The sequence below is a fragment of the Cuculus canorus genome, chromosome 4 (assembly GCF_017976375.1).
Source record: "Cuculus canorus isolate bCucCan1 chromosome 4, bCucCan1.pri, whole genome shotgun sequence".
Lineage (NCBI taxonomy): Eukaryota > Metazoa > Chordata > Aves > Cuculiformes > Cuculidae > Cuculus > Cuculus canorus.
In genome coordinates, this window is record NC_071404.1 from 70,086,651 (window position 1) to 70,108,108 (window position 21,458).

Below are 21,458 nucleotides of genomic sequence, written 5' to 3' on the forward strand. Positions count from 1 at the left end.
TACTATACTTTGGCGTTTAGCACAAGAAACACAATCAGTAACTGTTTATGGTTTCAGTCATTGTGTGACAAAATTGAGAATCCAGTGATTTATAGTCAGAGCTACATTGTTTTGGAGACATAAGTCTCCAGAGTCTTGAAGTTTCAATCAGTGTCCCACCAAAGCTTACTCAAGACTGCCAAAAGATTGCTTTAAAAACTCTGAAGTGTTATCAAAGGCTTGGAAAACTGGATTTAAGTGCTGCCTTGAACAAGATAACTACCCCAGGAATGTTATTACCCACTCTCTGCCCATGGAGGGGGGTTAATAATGACTATTGATTTCCTTGTGATCAAGAAGGAAACAGTTGTTTGCCTCTGTTCCTCCAATAGGTAAGTGAGATAAGGTCTGGCAAACATGTTAGCATCTGCAGAGTTCAGTGAGCTGGAGTTAAGATCACTTTCAAAGCAGAAAGGGATTCTGTACATGCTTGGAAACATGTTGCGCTCTGCTTTCTTGCGGGCAGACCAAGTCTTCCCAAGCTCTTAAAATGAGACACTTTGGTAGTAAGATCGTTTTTCTCACATCTTCTACTCACCTCTGAGAGTAGTTGCTCTTATGAGCTGAAATTAGTCAGAGCAAGTGAAGGAATCAATTATAAGCTGTCTCTGAGCATGCATATGTGTTTTAATGCATTGTAAATAAAATCTTCGTTATTTCAAATTGTGTTGACAAATTATACGATCAGTAAAGAAATAACAGGAATATAAACTTCCCCATTAACCAGTGTGCTATAATGTAATATACACTGCACAGCTTCTGAAGGGCACCGTGTGTATCACAACACAATGTTCATGTACGATGCTCAGCTGCATTTTGTAATGTTGCCTCTTTGAATTGTCCTGCTCTTTCATTAACAGCTGTATCACACTTGAGAAGAGCTAATGATAAAAAGATTTCCTGGCAAGTGGCTTCTTCTGTTAAATGGGGAAAGTGATGTGTTTGGCATGTATAATTTAGTTAATTTGTACGAGAAACACATTACTTAGCTGTAGATTTGGTTATTGCATGATAAAGATGGCAATCCATTAATCAATTTATAGACATAAGTGCATTTTTGTTCAAGAAAAAACCCAAGAATTTAAACACTCTTGAATCAATAAAAATAATGAAAACAATGGTGTGTTGCAGTCATTTATTTGATTGTGCTACAGCTGTCTGATGCATGGTGAGATTACTGAGGCATTGAGCCAAACCGCCAACACTACATTTAGTTTTGTTTATTGGAATAATGAAAGGGTATTAATGATAAAGTATACAAGTGTGTAATAGAAAGTAATGTACTGTGAAATAAAATTATGTTTGGAAATCAAGAACAATAGAATATACGTTAAAGCCTTAAATATTTTTGGAAACCACTTTGAATTGTTTTAATAGAAGAATGGTTGTGATATACGGGCTATGAAAAATTACAGAAATGTGTTATATGAGTAAGATGAAATCAAATTACTTTATGAAAAAGGAAACGTTGTTCTTAGGTTTTTCTTGCAGTCCTAGAACTTGAAGGGATGGAAATAACCACATTATATATTTACTGACCCAGGTTTGCATTTTCATTTAATCACTTTCTGTATTCTTTGTTTTAGGAAACCCATGACAGGGGTTGTTTGTTAAACTCTAGTCAGGGAACACACTTTCCAGTATGAGAATATTCATGGACTACCAGTGTTTCTAAATTATTCATGAGTACTTCTCACTAATGAACAAATAATTTATGTTTCAAATAAGAGAAGTAAGGCATTTCTTAAATTTACTTGCCTAAAATTAATAGAAATGTAAGAATAGTAAATAATTGGCTGATAAGACAATTGATGTTTTCTTAATAACAGTACAATACAGACACTTTCTACCATTTCATGTTTCAGCAAAATGGAAGGTAAACTAAAGCTACTCTATTGAATATGCCATGTGTTCAAATAAACTGTTGTAAAGTTTGTACTTATTAGCACAGTCCACTTACATTCCTTTTCGTAGTACAGAGATTGCCTACCCGGGCCAGCAAGATTCTAAAACAGGTGCTTAAAAACACTTCCCTTTTTGAATCTCAAAATACTGAACATTCGAGCACCTGTGTGTTGTCAGAACCTGAATATTTAGGTCATTTGAAAATCAAATAAACACTTGCTAGCAAGACTGATGTACTGTTTGTTAATTTTCAGGAATTCACAGTAATGCTATTTGCTTTTAATGATATATTATATGAAACATTAAATAAAGGTAGATATTTTGAAGTATATTTCTCTAGTATCAATCTCTTGATTTCACACCTAAACCCAAGCACTTCAGACTATTTTAAACTACATTTTTCAAAATAGTCTTCCTGCGTTCTTTGTCCTAGTGATAGAACATGATCTTAAGAAATAAGACTAAAACCATGAAACACTTCCCACCTTTCAGGAAATAACTCCCATAAAAAATGCATTTGGCTCTATGTTCAGTGCAGTTGTAGAACTGATGGTGGTAATTAAAATATACTCATTGGAATATGACAAAGCTGTTAAAGAATCTACTAACATATCATGTGTGGCAGTTGCTTGGAAACTGTGCAGTGATATCATTGTTGTATTTTCTAGACCTTGCATTGTTTTTGCCTTCTTCTTCCAAGAAATGGCTGCTCAGTTTTGAATTTAGTGGAGTTTATACATGAGGAAAATAGTATCTAGTTTGTACAAAAGTTTCTAACAAAGATGCAGTAAGCATAAATGTAATTTGTAGTATTTATGTATGCAGCAGTTAAAACTTATAAATATTTCAGGTAAGAAAAACACTAAAGATTGTACATTCAGTCATTGTGTTATCTTCAAAAGGAAGAATATGTTTTTGGCATGGATCTTTGCAAAAGGCTGAAGGTAAGTTTATGTTTATTAGCTCTGAATCCAATTATTAGACTTTCGTGTTTTCTTTTGCATATTTATTTTCTAAGCCACCTTCTAGTTATGAGGAATTAATGAGAGATTAATTCATTGGCTCATACTTGGGAGACCTCTAAGCTACCCTATGAATGCTTCCTGTATAACAATGGAAATATTACTGCTTTTCTCTGGCTGTTTTTCAGATCTGGCTTTTTTTCTGTTGCTATGAAGTCAACTTGCGTCATTATAATCATGCTCTCTAAAGTCAAAGGAATGAGAAAGGATATAAACCACCTATTCTCTAAGAACACCTGGCAACATATGCAGTCAATAGACTGTCACTGCTCATGGTGAGTCATATGCTTACTTTTTATTACAGTATCAGTTTTAACAAAGGGGACAACAGCCAAGTCTTACAAAGATTATTTAAGGAGCAGTGAGAGTCTATCTTCCGTGCATCAGTCATGGAAAGGGGTAGTATAGATGGAACAAAAAATACAGAATAATGGGTTGCGTATACTGTGACCTTACTGGAGTATTAAACTATAAAAGGTTTCTATGCACTAAAGGAAAACAAAATATCTACATCATTGTTTCCTAAGGCTTTTTTCCACTAGAAATTTATACTGGGAATAAGGCACATGCCTCTTTGTAGCTTCCAAGAGGCCAGTAATTGTGAATCTTTCTTGGAAGCAGCCACTTTCATATGACACAGTGGGGAGCTGTGGCACAATTATGGATTAGGGGCTGCTTGCACCTTGAAAGTAATGTGTTTCTGAGTCTGTCAGAGTTGTGTCCAGAGGAAGGCCACAAATATAATCAGAATGGAATACCTCTCCTGTGAAGAAAGGCTGAAAGATCTGAGGTTGTTCAGGAGAATAGAAGGCTTCATTGAGACCTTATTGCAGCCTTTTAATACTTAAAGAGCGCTTATAAGAAAGACTGGGACAAACCTTTTAGTAGAGCCTGTTGTGATAGAGCAAGAAGTAATGCTTTTAAACTAAAAGAGGGTAGAGTTAGACTACATGTAAGAAAGAATATTATTACAGTGTGGGTGGCGAATGCCCTTTCCCTGGAAACATTCAAGTTCAGCTCAGATGGGGCTCTAAGCAACCTGATCTTACGAAAGATGTCCCTGTTCATTGCAGAGGGGTTGGACTGGATGGCCTTTAAGGTTTTCCTACAATCCAAGCCGTTCTATGATTTTAAAAGTCAAAAATTTCTTTTAGAAGAAAGGAAAAATAAACACAAAGAAACTTTCACTCTTCACGATTATATACATTTTTCTTTTATTCTGCTGGGTTTGTTACAGTGAAAACAAACTTAGCCAGTGACATTTGTTCTCTGAAGAAATTTCAATCCAAAATACAACCAGAAGGAGCAAATAGCAGTAACTAGCAAACAAAGGGAAACAAAGGAATTGTGTAGGCTTTGAGAAGACAAACAGCTTATACTGCACATTAGATGAGCAGTTTTATCGTTTCTAACTATGTGTCATGTAATTACCCATAGTGTTACAGCAATAAAGAATGCACATTGACAAAATATTTTAAGTAATACATATAAACTTGATATGTTCAGCTGCTGCAGGAGAATTACCCAATAAATACTCAAAAAGAACAAAAGTACAACTAGAAACACAAAGAAGAGAACTGTACGCTTCATTCTGAAAGGTACAGTGAAACTGTTTTCTGTTTGAGTAACTGGTATCTGTTTTCCTATTGTTTTAGATCTGTTTTCTCACCGGTTTAGATGTATACCACACTACTCATTGATTTCCAGTTTCAAAGCTTCTCAGTTTTTACAGTAGCGTAACTTCCCAAGCAATGTCTAGAATTTCTCCTGGCTGGACATATCTTTACAGTCCTTTTTCAGTAATGGTCACTAACTAGGGCTACTGTAACTGCTTGACATTTGGTCATATCTTGCACGTTCCACTTTCCCATTCACTAACTAAGCAACAAATGAGTTAAAAAAGCTGATGATGTGAAACAGCTGCATTGTCTACTACTGTCTTTCTGATTTGCATGCTCTCCGAGCTCTGATTTTATCAGTTCAGCTTTACTAAATTTTCATATGAATCGTACGGCCTCATTCAGGAATGGTATGATAAGTTTAACATAACTGAGTTCACATTTTGATTGTGAAATGAGTTCTGGGGAAATGGAACATAGTTTAAGGCTCTGAGCTATAGGCCCACTTGCTGTCAGGACCAGAACTGATGGCCCTGTCAGTAGGATAGCAATGAGATAGTCTTTAGCAGCTTCTCAGGAAGTCCAATTTAATTAAAAGATTATCTTTTGAATACAACACTGAGCTTCTACATGACAAAGAAGTGTTTCCCACCATGTAAGCTTTAGCAGCATCTCACTGAGAAAAGCCTTGACTTCTCTCTACAGCACAATAGAGGAAATTACTGTTTTGCCTTTGTTTTCTGTGCTGCTGCATGAATGAGGTGTTAGAGTTTTTGTTTTCTTTCCTGCATGCTTTCCAAGATAACCAGACCATGAAAATCTGAGAAATAACTTGCAATGAGCCTTATTAAACTTGCATAAATCTGATTTTTATGGATCCTTCTCCATGACTTTCATTTATTGAAAGTAACAGTAAGAAGCTAATGTGAACTTGCAAGCAGATTAGGAGGCTCTTGCTGCAGTATGTTTCAGACTTTATGTCCAAGAAAGACTCTGGCACTCAAGTTCCTTGAGTGCTCTGATTGTAGCTTTCATTTTTAAGAAGTAGGAAAACAGCTCGCAGAACTCCTTGGAGTTTCAAAATTTAAGCATCTAATTATTCACTAGAAGAATAACTCATTTTTTGGAGGACATTAGTAAAAAGAAAACCCAGACGCTACTATTGCATGTTTCCATGAGGCTGTAGTGCTAATCATTGACATGATTCAAGAACTGCCTAGAAGGCAAAGAAGCCTTTCAAGTCCAGTTTGCCAATAGCAAATTTTAAAAACTTGTATGTGGAAGAAAACTGAAACGTCTTTCAATTTTTTTTTATTTAAAAATGATTTATTTTCCTGTATTTGTCACTTTTATCTTTAGATGGATATATTTTTCACAAAGGTCATAAGTACATCAAGAATGTATGTCATTATATATATATCGTTGTACATTTTACCTATTCCTCTAATTGGAGAAAATTCACTTTATGTTGTCAACAAATCTTTAAGTAATTCCTATATTAAATGAGCCAAACGATTGACTTGTAAAAAGGTAATGCACTTACCAAAGGCTTTGTGCCATCTAGACCCATCAGTCCTGTAGCATTATTCCTATTATGTCTGATAAGAAAAGCGTGTAGGGTAGTGCCATAGTGACTATTGCACTTGCTATCAAAGGGTACCAAGCCTCAAGAGCATTTTTGTATTATTCTCAGGTTTTCTAACATATATAATGCGTATTACTACATATTTCTCTTTTCATTATTAGATTTTCCATCTTCCTTTTGTTTAAAAAGAAACGCAAACTGTTCTCACTTACTTATAGAGATGAAATATGAATTTATTGTGAAATTACAAGGGAAAGAACTGACATAGCTCTGCTGGTATTAAGACTGCACAAAAATATTTCAAAATATAATTTTTAGAAAACATGTATGGTACTGTCTTGTAAAACGATGTATTTCTGTATAGTAATTATGATCGTGTTATACACGTACCATTTCTGTGTTAAAAGTACAGTTCAAAAATATCATGCACAGTGAATCGGTGTTGGTGTACCTTATGTTGCAAAGCTAAGGAGAATAGAGAGAAGGGACATGTAGTTCTTATCTGATTTCCCCATTAACATACTTGTTTATTTACATGGAAATCATGAGAGTGAATGTAGTATCCAAATTGCCACATGTCTTGGAGGAAGGTAAGGTATTCCATGATTTCTGTAGCCTCTTGAGAGCTTTTACTCCTGCTGCCTTTGAATATAACACTGTTCTCTTATTATCATGAAACATGTAGTTATCAAAAGAGTAATAAAAAGCCTTTCCCTTGAAACTCCATTTGATAGCTTTGAAAATACCACCCCACTCACAGGAGAAAACACCAAGGGAAAGAGTCTTGGATTGACTTCCTGTAAAAGAATACTTAAAAAAAAATATTCAGCCTTCAAAATTATTAGGAAAGCTAAGCATTTCCTACAGCTGTCAAAGACTTGTTAAACATTACTTGCACATATTCAAAGGGAGGCTGACCCAACTTTTCCTGTGAGTTATTAACCTGTTCTCATAAGAGTTGTCAGATGTGAACCTGAGATGGCTGAGAGTGCTCTTAGGACAAAATTCCAATTGAACAAATGACTTGAAAATATACCACGGCAAATGCCAAACATGAGAGACCGAAGTATCATCACAGTCTAGTCAATGAATTTATGTCAAGAATTGACTTTGTAGTTTGGGGATTTCTTTCAGCAACTCTATGATACCATTGCTGTGAGCTGATACTACAGCTTTCTAGAAGGGACCTGAAGTAGGGAAGGGATGAGCAAAGTACACAGAGAGGTACCACTTTCCCCTCGACAGCAGTGGAGGGAGGGTTTCGGCATGGCTGTGTGGCCTTCCAGAAAGGAATATCTTTCAGAAATGTTCTGCATAGGAGTCTCTCCCTGAAGTCACAGGTGTGTGGTTGCTGTTGGGAGTCTGCAGGAGTGAACAGCCTCCTGCCCATGCTGGCACCTCCCTTAAACAATGTACCTGCTGGGTCTGGAGATGTAGTGAAGAAAATATTATCTATGTTTCATAAAATGAACTTTCAGTTTCTCAGGGAAAGGGTAGATATTCAGTGTTCTGTATAGCTCAGAACAAGGAAAACAATCACATGAGGAGTATTCCTCAGGGGATGGCTCTGCAGAGACATATGTTGTTCTCTTTCTGTGATACGTGTATATTTTTGAATTTCGTCTTCTGATACCATTATCAGCTTTATTCCAAGAATTATTGCATGTGGGAGCACACCTACTCTACAGAGAATTTCCTGATTTTAAGATCTTTTCAATGTAAACGCCCATCCAATCTTCAGAGCACTTCTTGCAGTCAGATTTTGTTGTAGTGTGATCTGTTCTTAAGTCTTTCCCCAGAGAGGTGGGTTACCCTTACTAAATTTCTTTTAATTTTATTTTTTTTATTTTATTTTAATCTGTGATTCTATATCAGTAACTCTTTGTTTCTTTTGGGTTGTTTCCCACAAATCCTCTGCATGCACATCCAGGTATACGCACACATGACACACGTACATGGAGACCTTATACAGTATGTTTAAATTGTGTTTCATTTCTTATTTTTTGCCTTCTATGTTTTTACTGTTATCTCAGTATATTATAAATTTTTCAATTTCACTTTATATCCTGTTCTTGAGTTTCCTGAATTATAACCTGTAAGAGACCAAGACTGTGAGGTGTTCTGGAGACCTTTCCTGCATGGTTGTGGGACTTCCTCTTGGCATCAGGAGTGTGGGAGTGTAGCCGCACAGGAGCGAATGGGCCATAGAGAGCAATTCAGCATCACAACTGCCCTTTACAACTTAGAAAATTGCTGTTCTGGCAACCATTGGTGCAGCAGAACTGGGAAACCAGACAGGAGAGTGGCTGGTAGTTCTGGTGCTATAAGGATTCTCACAAACAATTTGCCTAAATGTATAATAATGCAGTGATGATTTTGTTAGCCTCTTGACTTCGTGGATCCAGAGACACGTTTTTGTCACTTCCACAATGGCTGTCGCTGTCCCCACACCAGCTGCCTTCTGGTCTTCCTGGCCCAGCTGCCCAAACCATACATCAAAAGGAACATTCAGTAGTCATTCAGTGACTATCACTTTTGAATTCTCAAAACCTGTCCATGTTGACTCACTGCAGTAAGATGCAACACCAACATTAAGATGGGACAATCAGCAAAGCAGATTTCTGGGCCACAAAAATGCTGTCAGCTGTGCCTACGTGCCTCCAAAAAATAGTTATAAATTCAATAAGGCAGTTTAGATGTGTTTCTCTGGATTTGTTTGAGAATAAGAATGGTTGTGTTACTTACTTTTCAATGAGAATATTGTTCAGATGACATTCACACAAAACTGCATGCATTTGAGCAGTACTCAGGTGACTATTCCCATTACAGGAAAGGAAATCAAATCATTCCTGTTTGCACTCTCAGGAGATGGTTGGGCATGGAGCTCACTGGGCAAGGTCTGGAGAGGAATCTTGAATTATTAATATTGACAATAATGGTAAGTCATCAGACTCTTCAGAGATTCACCTCTATAGGTTGTGTGCATTGCTTAAATTCTGGAAGTGGTTAATTATATTCAGTAAATTTGTTAGCCGTCAAGACTTTACATTCAATGTTACTTTGTTAAGTGTTTCAATAGAAATACAAATCAACTGTTTGATTCCTTTAACAAACAAAATATTGGCAAATCCAGCTCATTAACATGCTTATTCTCTACACCTTACAGAAAAGTGGAGCTTTTTTTCCAGCCTGAGGAGGTTGTTGAAACAGCTTTCTAATCCTACAGCCTATTTCATATTCATGGAGGTGACTTACAAGAAATTTGGGGAGAATCTGCATAGACCTTTAGGAACAGCTCAAATGCAAACTGAAGTTTCATAGGATGCTCACGTTCATCTTGAAACCTACACATGCTGATGTGTTTGGATCCTGGGATTTAACTCAGGCTATTCCAGAGAAAGGAGCCAGACATTAAAAGTTAATCTAGTCAGAGGCTGTTTTTTTTTCCAACTATTGGCCCAGAGCTGAGTTTGACCTTATTTCAGTGCCATTTCTACTAAATATTCTGAGGGCAGGTTTTTCTTGGCAAGTGAGAAGCAGTCTTATCATTGTGAAAATGTTTGTGACAGCTCAAAGTAACTGGTACTTTTTGTTACTTATAACTTGAATTTGTCATGATACAGGTAGCTCTGAAGGCTGTAACAAGTGAGAAGTAACAACTCCAGGAGGCTGTGAGGATTAATTCAGACTCACCTGGAAAACGAGTTCTGGTAAACACGTGAGAACAGAAGCACTCGTGAGTGATATCTAAGTGAGTAACATCTCCCTATGTAAGAGATCTAAGTCTATGATCTGAATATGACATCATTGGCTGCAAAGCCAGAATCTCCTGCTTTTTATTTCATATAAATTATGAATTATTTATCCCTGCTTTCCAAAATATTCACCCAGACAGTATATACTTATTGCTGACTTCTTTTTGTTTGTTTTGTTTAAACGAAATTGTCCCCAAAGACTTTCTGATATGTGTCTTTGAGTACCTTTTCAGTGATTAGCAGTGTCTCAGTAGCAGATCTGTCAAACTTTGTCATCTCCATATCTTCTGCAGTAACCTTTTAATGTTGTCTTCAAAGCGATCTGTAAATATTTAGGGTAATGTCAGTACCTGAATTGCTCTATGAAGGACACTTTTGGTATCACAGGAGGTTGCTTGCCCATATATAGGTGTCTGGCAACGCTCTGGGTGCTGTGAGGGATCCAAGATGCCTGCATTGTAACTGGCAGTTACAATACAGGACTTGGTGGAGATCTGCACCCTGTGGGATGGTAGTTAGAGCCAGATATTTGAATCCCTCCCTCCTCTTGGGAGGAGATCCACTACTGTACAGAAATCCTACCGGTGCATCGTGAGACCTATTTGCCCTCAGGTGGTTTCTCCAGTTCCTACTTCTGCATCTCACATCTATCCCCTTAACGCCCCCTCCATGACTTCGATGAGGCCAAGTAAGCCAGATCCAAGACAGCAAATCTTAACAGGCAGAAGATCATCTTCCTTTGTCACTATATGTTCCTTTTTCATGAATGAATTTTTGTCCTTTTTTTCCTATACTCTTGTGTAAACTTTAAATAGAATAGTATGTTATGCATTTAATGTATGAAAGGAGTTTCTTGGGATTTGGTTTTTTTGAGATTTGTTATTCTATTTTCAGTTCCTTATCTTTTATTGAATTCTCCTTGCTTTCCTCTTATTTCTAAATGACGTTCACAATATTAAACGTGGGAAGTTTCATACACTGTGATACTTCTGTATATAATGATATGATTCACGTGCAATCTGAGGCTCAAAATGAAACATAATGTTCCCACCATGTTTAAGTACTTCAATGTCATTATTCAGCCTGGTTGCACAAACTGTCTAAATGTGACTACAGATAGGAAAAAGAAAACATATTTAAAGGATTGTCTGAAAAAAGAGGAGACATTGGACAACCAAGAATACGTTCATGTGTGCATCACTGTGTCTGTATATGTATGCTTGCATACAATAGCTACATACTATTATGACAGTTTCTTGTTTATGAAACTAAAGACAAACAAAAATGTATTTTTCACAATACAGGTTACCTATATACCCTTTCTGTATTATTTGTATGTTGCAGCTGGTTTCGTTGGCTTGCTGGTTTTTGCACCCTGCCATAGTGCTGTTATGTAGCCGACTTCTAACACTGCTGTGTAAAGTTTGGACCATTCAGAAAAGAAATTGTGATTACTGAGGTTTAAAGTAAAATCACAGAAATGTTGCTATTTCTACTGTTCCCATGATTTTATGTTGCTAATTGTAGTTAAAAACCTAACTTTTTTGTTCACTAACTCCTCTTGCTGTGGTTCTTATTAAAATGCAGGAAAAAAAGACCTTACTCAGAAAAATATCTTCCAGCAATAATATGTATATTTTATTACAAATTTAGATACATCGTTATTCCTTTCCATGAGAAATACAAGACTACTTATTACTTCAGTGTTTGGAAAAGGAATGTGCAAGAAGAAATAATAGAACTAGTAACTAAAGCAATTTTTTTTGTCTTGCAGAAAAATCGTGAACCTTTGCTACGTTTGTTTATTGAACTACTTAACAGTAAAAGAAAGCATGAAGGTAGGAGTATAATAATTCGCTTTGTAGTAAAAAAAAGTATGATTTATTCTACTAATAGTTTAACATGCACAATATATGATATTGGTGCACAATGGTTAGATGAATACAGTATTGTATGAGGGATTTAAAAAAAATCATGTTGTAATAACTCCCATACAGAAATTACTATTCTGTAATTACATTCAGAAGAGGAAATCAAATACTTTCTCAGATTTTTAAAAGTTTACATTTATTATCTAATGGCACAATAGTAAGAGGTGAGAACTTCAGGTACACTATCAGGTATACTCGGAGGAGGGAGGGTTTTTTGTTTGGTTTGTTTTCCCCTTTGATTATGAAAACTGAGAGAAAGGAAGGGGAGATTCTAGGAAGCCTCTAAACTTACAGTATTATTTTTTTTTCTTGCCTCCTACATAGATATAGATGATAAAATTCATGACCAGGAAGGTCATCATGTTTAAATATAATTCAAATCCACATCCAGGCCTACAGAAAATCTGCTCTGCCAAAATTATCTGCACTCTGGGGTGCAAAATAATGTTCTTTGGTTGCTTTTTAGACAACTCCACACACACACACAAAATCATGTATAGATATAGTAGAAAACATTAAACTTCCATTGTCATAGAACAGAGAGTGGGTTAAGGAGCAAATATTCCACGTTGACTTTTTTGCTCTTATGTGATAAAAACATGTCATTGTGTTCACAGTAGCAAGAGCTAACACAAACTAAAAATGAATTTTCTTTCTCATCCCCAGGTTTTATTGAGTTTCATCTTCCTCTTCAATGCCATGGGCTGTTATTCTGTACACCTGTGCTCAGCCAGAAATATAATGAAAAAGAATCAATCCCTGAAAAGAATGTTAGCACCAGCCAATAATATTGGACCACTTTCACAAGTCCTTCAGTATTTCATCCAACTGCCAGAGAGCTTTACCATTATAAACTGAGGACAGCCTCTCCTCTACTCTTTCCAGTAAGTACAAAATCACTGTTCTACACAGGTGATCTAGAATATCATATGATATTAATACTGTGGAATTCACTAGCACAAGATGAAAACTGTGTTAATTTGCATGTCCAGAATAGATTGTCTAAATATTGGTGGTCAGGAATACCAGAATACCTGAAAACCAATGAGGAAACCCTGAGAAAACAGGTCAGTGCTACAGTATTCTGTGTATGTTTTCTTTTTTGTGTGTTCAAACCTGCTCATGTTTTCTTTGTGATTTTCTCAGTTTAAAATTCAAATATTGCAGAAATTTATTGATTAGTAGAAAACTTGAAAGACGTTCACTAAGAATTTTATGTTCTAGGCTTTTTGACCCTACGTACAACTATTGTGTTCATGACTGGATGAGCATTGCTGTTGGTATCAGTTTCCCAATGTTGACATACATAACTATCTATTTTAAATGATCACTACAAGTAACACACAACATTAAATTGGTTTATTTCATCAAATATTGTTGTTACTAAATTAATTTGCTCAAATGCATATATATAGCTGGTATGGACATTTTCAAAGCAAATATAATCAGGTTTTGACTGCTTTGGGAAAGTATGTCTACCTTCTTGGGCAGAATCAACATGTAAAATATAACATCAGTACTAGAAGTATAGTATTTCTAGGTTGACCTCACAGGAGATCGGGGAAAAAAACAAGTCTGCCGAGTCATTGATTCTACAGTTGCCATTGACATATGTTTGGATACACTTTAATGATTGACTTGATCTCTACTCCAAATGAATCAAACCTGGGCAGTAATTTAGCATATGTAACAGACCTGGTATAGAGCACTTGCTGACTGGAGGGCAGAGCTGCTTGTTACTGTGCAGGAGGACTTCATAACCAGAGATAATATTATGATATTTTTTTATTTTTTTCCTCTTTAAAAAATACAATTGAAGAATATTTCAAAATCCATTTAAAAACGCTTTTGAAGTTTTTCTTTAATGAAAACACTTATGCCAGAACTTAACGACAAAGAATTAAGACATATTGGAAGTGTTACCTCAGGTAGACTTCATTTCCACTGAGTCCAAGACAAATTTGTCAGCGTGTGAACCAAACATTGCACTCAAAATTCTTCCCGTTTAACTTCAGCCAAGTCTACTCCACGCACAGCTTCAGACAACATAGCAGTACGTCACCTTGCACAGGAGAAATATTCAGATATTCTACACGTAGTAGCAAGAAGCTCAGATAACAAACGTGTCTTGTGAGAAATGTACATTTTACTTTCAGCTAAGTGTATCTAAGCTCTCAGAAAGGAGGAGCTCATAAGGGTTAGTTATCAGTTCTCATTTGGACAGACAGCAATCTACAACAATTTAGATAGCTGGGAAGTCAGATGTAAAGAGATTCCACAGATGACAGAGACATTTAGAAAGGACTTTTCTCATTCTTAAATAGGAATTGTACTCTGCAGATCGACATGTGGTAGATTTCCTCGTTGAGATAATGACATGCTGCATTTCTGAGCTAACAAGTGTCAGTGCTTTAAATTGTTACGTTTACCCTTAATTACTTTTTCTGTCTGTGATCTACTCCTATGACAGTTTGATTGGACTGACTTCACAAATCCAGTATGACTGGCTGTTTCTGAGATATTCCAAATGTTATGGAAGTACATTGCCCTCAACAACACTTAATGCTATGATTGCATCTTCCACATTCTGTAGATGGAAACGTCTTCCTGTAAACCTTTTTGCAATCTTCCTGCAAATTCTGGTTTCACTAAGTCTGATAAAGTTGAAAAGAGTCGTCTTCTGGGGTGATCATCTTTGTAGGTTTATTTAGACAGACAATGTCTAACTGTAAAAATTATATGTGATGTTCATTGAGACATTTTTGAAGATAAACTTTAAAGAGAGTGTTTTCTTTTAAAAATATTGTGATTAAACATGGTCAGTTACCATCGTATTCCAAATCCACTGATTATAAAGCCAATTATATGCGAGCCAAGAAAACACAGTTCCTCCTGGCTGTGCTGGAAATAAGTCACATGGAAACCAAATTAACTTTTTAACTGCACTTACGATCTGTAAACAGGTTCTCAAAAATTAATTCCTGTGCTCCCTTCTTTTCTAGCACTCTCGACTGCGGTCTCTACTCCAGCTTTCACAGAGCTGTACCAGCTCAGTGATTGCACTCCACTCTCTTCAGCTCAGTCCAGAGAAGCTGATTCTTACTACATTGATACCCCAGATTTCTATCCTAATATTTGAAATGTCAGGTGGTGTTTCCCCATCGCTATAGTGTACTGCAGCTGTTTTCAGAACATAGTTAGGCCAAGATCTGATTTAAATTTTAGCTGTAGTGCCATCTCATGTGCTTTTGCTTGTACAAATGTAGAAGCAGAGCATGTGCCAAATGTTTCCTATATAGCAGTTCCTTTATATGCTCCTTGCGTAGCTGAAGTGCAGCTTTATCTAGAAGAGTGAAATTTCCACAGAGACACACAATAAAATGGTTTTCAAAACTGTAAATCTGCTTAATGATGACTGCTTGTTCACTCAATAAAATAAATTGGTGCTATAGTATATTTTTTTAGTATAGTATTAACAGATAAACAGCTTTTCTTTCTTTTTTTTTTCTTTCCAGAAGGTTGTTTAAGAAAATGAAAGAACAGCAGAGAGCAGATGCATGTTGTGCGCTTTCACAGACTCATTTATTCCTCAATACCTCTTCCTGTGCCTGTATCCTCTGCCTTCCTGGAGTTCCTAATCCAGGTCAGTATTAGGGACACTTTTTTGTGGTTTTCAAAAATAAAATGTATCGTTCTTACTGAATGATTAATCAGACAGCCCTAAGAGAATATATTAATATAGCAGTTTAAATATTGCACCTGAAATTGCTTATCTTTTGTTCAGAGTACATTGAAATGTTACCTTAGGCACACTGATTATTAAAAACTCAATTTTTGCATCTGGAGATGTGTTTCCTGTAGCATGTTTAGTTAGCCAATCTTCCCTTTTTGATTCAAGCAAAAAATCTTGCCTTACCGTCAGTGTTGCAAGCCCTTGCTTGTCGAAGGATCAGCAGTAGGTAAGAAAACAGAATCCCAGGCTTTCTTGAATACTCTAAACCTGAAAATGTTGTCCAAGACAGAGCAAATGTGACAACTGCATAGGTATCACACTCCATTTAAGTAAGACAGCAGATACTATCTAATTCATACACTTCTCTTTCGGCTTATTTTCTTTTCTGAAGCCACTTAGTAATTCCTTTGGCTTAATGAGGTACCATTTGGCAACCACTAAGCAACTTTCATTTAGTGGTGTGACACACTTAAAAAGAATCTGCTGAAAATGTGCTCCGAGTTGGCTGCTGGCTCTCTGGCATAGATAGCAGGCACTGACTTCAAATAAAACCAAGTACTTTGCTACTGACAAGAAACTCCGCATTGTTTCTATGTTAGTCGTACTGCATTCCAACCTCTGTCAGTGTGGGACTGCTTGTCATCGTCACATGATATTGGCCTGATCCAGTCCAGAATTCAGAAAGGCATTGCACAGATTGAGTACCTCAAGCAAAATATAAAGATTTTGCACAATTTTTTCCTGCAGGATCTGTAATTGCCTTCATGATGATTTTCTTCGAGTATTGTCTTACTTAAGTCTCTAATTGTCTTTGTAAATGTTATCTTAGCCATTTTTTGTGGCTGAAACAAATAGGGACTTAGGATCTACAAATTTCTCATGATAGCAATTTAAATTAACAGAATTCTCCTTTTCTACTCTATTCCTTTCTTTCAATATCTTTTTAAAAAATGAAATGAAAACTCTTATTTGAACAATTTGGAAAAGAGAAGTTTTATCCTTAATGCTGTACAAATCCTGGAGAACTACCTCTATATAATATATATGGATAGTTGTAGAAGAATTTCCAATCTTTTATTTTTCAGTGTCTTTTTTAGATCTATGACTCATATTTCACTCTGCATTCTTCAGCTTAATTTTCTCCATGCTTCTTTTCCTTATCTACTCCTTCTTCCCACATTGCTCATCTTCTCTTCAGTGCTCTTCCCTCTGTACGCCTCTCCCATACATAATCACTCACTCTTTGCTTAAAGGTCAAATATCCTCACAGAAATAAAACTGTATATTTTAAAAATCTTTTTGAGGGGACTCCAAGATGGCAGGAGGGATAACACTGTTTCTCGTTTCACCCATCCACAGTTCCACATTTTATCTCCCTTTGCAATTTTCTCCTCTTTAGCAAAACCCTGTATAATGCGCTTACGTAAATGTATAAATTTATTCACTTGTGGGGATTGACAGTAAAGGGAGATTTTTAAATTCAGAATGCTTTTCCAAGCAGAAGGGGAAAATATATATGAAATTCACTCCATGTTTCCAGCCTAATTGAATTTTCTGATCTTTTAAATATTGAAACCGTGCTTCTTGATGTTTGGAATTCAGGCTTCCCTTGATAATACTGTTAAAACAAATCTGAAGGCTTATCCTTGGGAACAAAAGCAACATTGACTTCTAAATAATGAATTTATAGTACTGAAGACTATTATGTAACAGACCCCAAAGAAGTATTATGATATGTTTTCTGAAAGTGGCACTTCTCAAGATTATGTATTTATTCTGATACAATTGCAATTAGATTGTCCCTTTGATAAGCCTCACTGAGAAGTCGATGGAGGCAATGGTTCTGGAAAAAAAAGAGAATGCAAACATCTGAAGGAAATTATATGAACAAATAACTCCCCCATTATTAACTACCATTTTTTTTTTCTCAGAAATCTGAGGGGTTTGTCCGTTTTCCCTAGGGCTGGACAACATACCTTTTTAAAATGGAAATTATATTTAGGGAGAAAAACCCATACATTTCTTTGTCACGTAGACCTTGATGTTTAAATTGTCCCATTGCTCTCTATTTCAGTGACTGCTTTTAGATTTCCTTTTGAAGAAAATTCTGAAAGGTGACTATTAAAAATATCAGGTAATAATGGCTAAATAATACTCTGCTGGCACTGTAAATTTCAGTCTGTGTGCCATCTAATGGGGGAGAAGAGTTTGAAGGACCTGTGTCCAAAGCAAAGTGATTTTGGTCTCGGTTACAGAAGTTGTTAATTGAACTCCATCCTGTCATTGCAATGATCAATATCAAATCTGCATGATATTATTATTTCTTCATTAAATTCAAGGAAACCCAAGTATACTTTATTTTCTTTACTTATTGAAGTACATAATATGTAGATTCAGAACTTTGACGAACTGGTTACTGAAATATGTTTTACGTCTGCTATAATTGGGCACATTTTTCATTTGTTGTAATATGGAAAGAAAAACATTTAAGACAAAACTAAGTTCTAGTATTGCAACTGTGATTTTTCTTGAGTTTTTGTTAAGGACAAACTTTATTTTAAAAGAAAAAATAAATAACATAATCTTAGCCAACGAGCACCTAATCTCCATAAAATTAATGAGTGGCATAAGAAAGCTAAATAAATATTTTTCAAAATCCCCATCAGAGAAGAGATTCTTACATAAGTTTCAGTGCCAGATGAGCAAAAGTGTTGCGTAGAATAGGTGTGCTCTGTTCTCTTAGAGATCTCTCCACTGAAGTTGATTAAGATGTATACGGTCCAATGTTTTCAGCCATGCATATAATTTTTGTACCTCATTCTCCTCAGATTAAATATTAAGCCTACATTTTTTTTTGTAGCAGTAAATCCTGTTTATAACAGAAGAGATGAAAAACTCATTTTGCTTATGCATTTATCTGTATAACTACCTATATATTTTAGCTGACTGGAATAAAAATAGACTGATAGTATGATGTTATTGATATTTACTATCATTTTCTGTAACAAAGAAGACAGTCTTTTCCAGATGTTTTGCTTTATATCTAGAAAGAAATGAGTTTCTCTGGCTCCCCAGACACATTCTTATTAGTCAGAAAGATATGGCTGAAGAATGTATTATAATTGTTCACCTTTGTGGGAATATGAATTACATTAATATCAGATTTTCCATGCAAAGAGATGCCAATAAATTCTTTGTGTTCCTGGAGATTTCAATAGTCTGCAGAGATAAGGGCCATTGATTTGATTTGTTATCTCTTGTGTATTTTGAAAGCAATCGTGATTCCCAGTTTTTAATATTTTTTTCCCATGGAATATGGATAGAGCATGTCATCAAATATAGAAAATATATAGGCACGCATATGTATGTGTGTATTTTAAAACTTTCAGTATTTTGTTTTAAACTATTAGTGTTTCAAAGGCTTGATCTAAAACCAAAAGAAGTCCCATATTCGTAGTGTTTTCAGTGTGCTTTGGACTGCATTTTCTACATCCTTATGTCAACCAAATGTACATTTTTTTCAGTGAAGGTATAATTTTCAAAAGATCTGCAACAGGATTTAATTGCTGGAAATGACTAATAACCCTTAATTTGGCATACATGACTAAAAGTCATGTTACCTCATTAAGAATGAGGAAAATATTTATAGGGTCTGTTGAGCAGTGAGACAGTACTCCTCAGCCATCTGCTTACATGTGACTAGCCCTTTGACTATATCACATTTATCTCTTGTATGAAAGAGTATGTTTGTTTACCCCTATCTTTTCAAATCCATTTCACTGGATTCTAAATCTCCTTGCTAATTCACGTTGTTATAATGGCCCTTGATACTAGTCCGTGCCCTAACTTTCCAGACTGATAAAGGAGTTTGCTAAATACCGTGCTAAATATCATGAGAACCATTTGGATAATTGTAGGTAATGTAGTCTTCTGACCAACGTGTTTACAAAAAATGCAAGTTCAGTCATCCCCAAACAATTTGTAAGCGCAGCCAGAATTTGCAAAATACTGATGATAGATTGGATGAGGGGATTGGAGGAGAAAGAACAAGGGGGGAAAGAAATGAAAAAGAGTAAGGCAATAAATGCTTTACAGAAATGACAAGTGTATTCCCCTTCCAGAGCATACTTTGTGAGACAGAAATTGAATGGCCTACAGATGGCCATTCTGATACCTCCGACCAGGCACAGAGGACTTCCCACCCAACCAGCACGTCTTCCAGGATTCCGTAGGGACTGGGTGCTGCAGTAGACCCTTTACCACCTGTGCTGCCAGTGAGACGCAGTTGCTCAGTAAGAAGAAAAAAAACCCAACAAAACCAAACAAGAAGAAAATGAACAAATTACAGATGACTACAAGACTGTGTACAAAATGTATTTGAGAGCTGTAAGTACCTCACCTTATGCCTTATTATACTCCAATCGTGCCCCCACTGCAGTAGTATAAAGATACTGTGCATCTTGGCATATGAAATCTCTCTCCCCTCTGTTGCTCTATTCCTATGATTAGATTGCTGGTTTGATAGAAACATTTTGTATTGGTTTTCTTAGAGTACTTCCCTGTCGCTTTGCTATAATGTTACATTTAATGCATCTTTCATAACAAGAACATTGTGGTTCTAAAAAACCACATCATCGCTCTTAACATGGTACAATGTAATTACTCTGTTTTGTTTTGAGGTTTTGTTTGTTTGGTTAGTTGTTGGGGTTTTTTGCACCTCTGCTCATTTTTCCTGCTCCCCTGCCCCTGCCTAACAAAGATTCACTGTAATAGAAAGCAGGTTCGGTAATAACTGCCTGTTATGTTTTTGCTTAATGTACTGTGCAAAATATGACAAGGGTGAATGCTAGTAGATGTAAAAGCAGTCAGAATATTAATCTATTCCAGCTGTTGTATCCTCTATATGCAATAGATAGAAAACACATTAAACAAACTGGGAGAGTAAGTTGAAAATCTAAAGGTCAGAAAATTAAACACAATTCTTTTTCCCCCCAAACAGAAGGAAGAATGCAATAGAATAGTGTAGTATCTAAGCGTAATATGTTTTAAAAAAAATTCAATCATTACCATCATAAGTTTGACTATTCATAATAGAAGTAGTTCTTTCAATACATATTGCAGAGAAATCTCTCATTTGTGGCATATTGAAAATCAATTTTGATTTCTAGTCCCTTCAGCAAGATGTTATTTAACTAAGAAAAAACATTGTTTTAATTTAATTCAATTTAAATCAGTTCCAGCATCCTACTAACAGACTGTACTAAAAAAAACATTCAAGTCTGACACACATTTTACAAATTGCAGTTACTGAGAAAACAGAGTTCAATTTATAAAATTTCTATAAATTTACTTTAAATGTTAATCTCTCAAACACATGTATTTCTTATATTTTCTGTAAAAATATGTTATATTTCCAACCTCCATCCATAAAACAGTTGTTGTCACCCATACGCTCTCTTCTTCTAGCTTTGATTCTTATACTTGAGTAGTATCTGCATGCCAATTTTATTGCATTGCTAATCTGAATATATTTATCCTGGATGCATTCATTACCCTGAGCTATCTTTATTATCTAAGGAAAAGATTCAGCATAGTGTGTATTTATTATTTCAGTTCTAAAACTCTATTTATTTATTTGTAAATCAACATATTTCAAGCCTCAAATGGAGGTCAGAAGGAAACAAGAATCAAATAATTCCCTAGCTTCTGTTTTGACAGAAGCTCCAGGTTTTCTTGCAGACCTTTGCATGAGATCTATTCTAGAAAGAAAAGATATCTCTCTAGGTGAGAAACACACAACTATATTAGAAAAAGCTGCCAAGTAGGCTGACTTAAAAGTCAGCGTCAATGTAAATTTAATATACAGGAG

At 35.7% G+C, this 21,458-nt stretch overlaps 2 long non-coding RNA genes across 3 annotated transcripts; one reads left to right on the forward strand and one right to left on the reverse strand.

Annotated features, from left to right (window-relative positions):
• The first annotated feature begins 3,110 nt into the window (after nucleotides 1-3,110).
• On the forward strand, nucleotides 3,111-19,965 carry LOC128852194 (uncharacterized). Of its 2 annotated transcripts, XR_008449901.1 has the most exons (9): nucleotides 3,111-3,241; nucleotides 4,473-4,564; nucleotides 9,000-9,108; nucleotides 9,794-9,921; nucleotides 11,700-11,763; nucleotides 12,523-12,740; nucleotides 15,372-15,499; nucleotides 17,664-17,723; nucleotides 19,711-19,965. It is a non-coding gene; the product is annotated as an uncharacterized LOC128852194 (long non-coding RNA). The 2 variants fall into 2 exon arrangements; XR_008449902.1 differs by lacking the exon at nucleotides 17,664-17,723.
• On the reverse strand, nucleotides 9,969-16,040 carry LOC128852195 (uncharacterized). Its single transcript, XR_008449903.1, has 3 exons — nucleotides 15,773-16,040; nucleotides 13,780-13,918; nucleotides 9,969-10,247 (listed from the first exon to the last, which is right to left on the reverse strand). It is a non-coding gene; the product is annotated as an uncharacterized LOC128852195 (long non-coding RNA).
• Nucleotides 19,966-21,458: the final 1,493 nt, after the last annotated feature.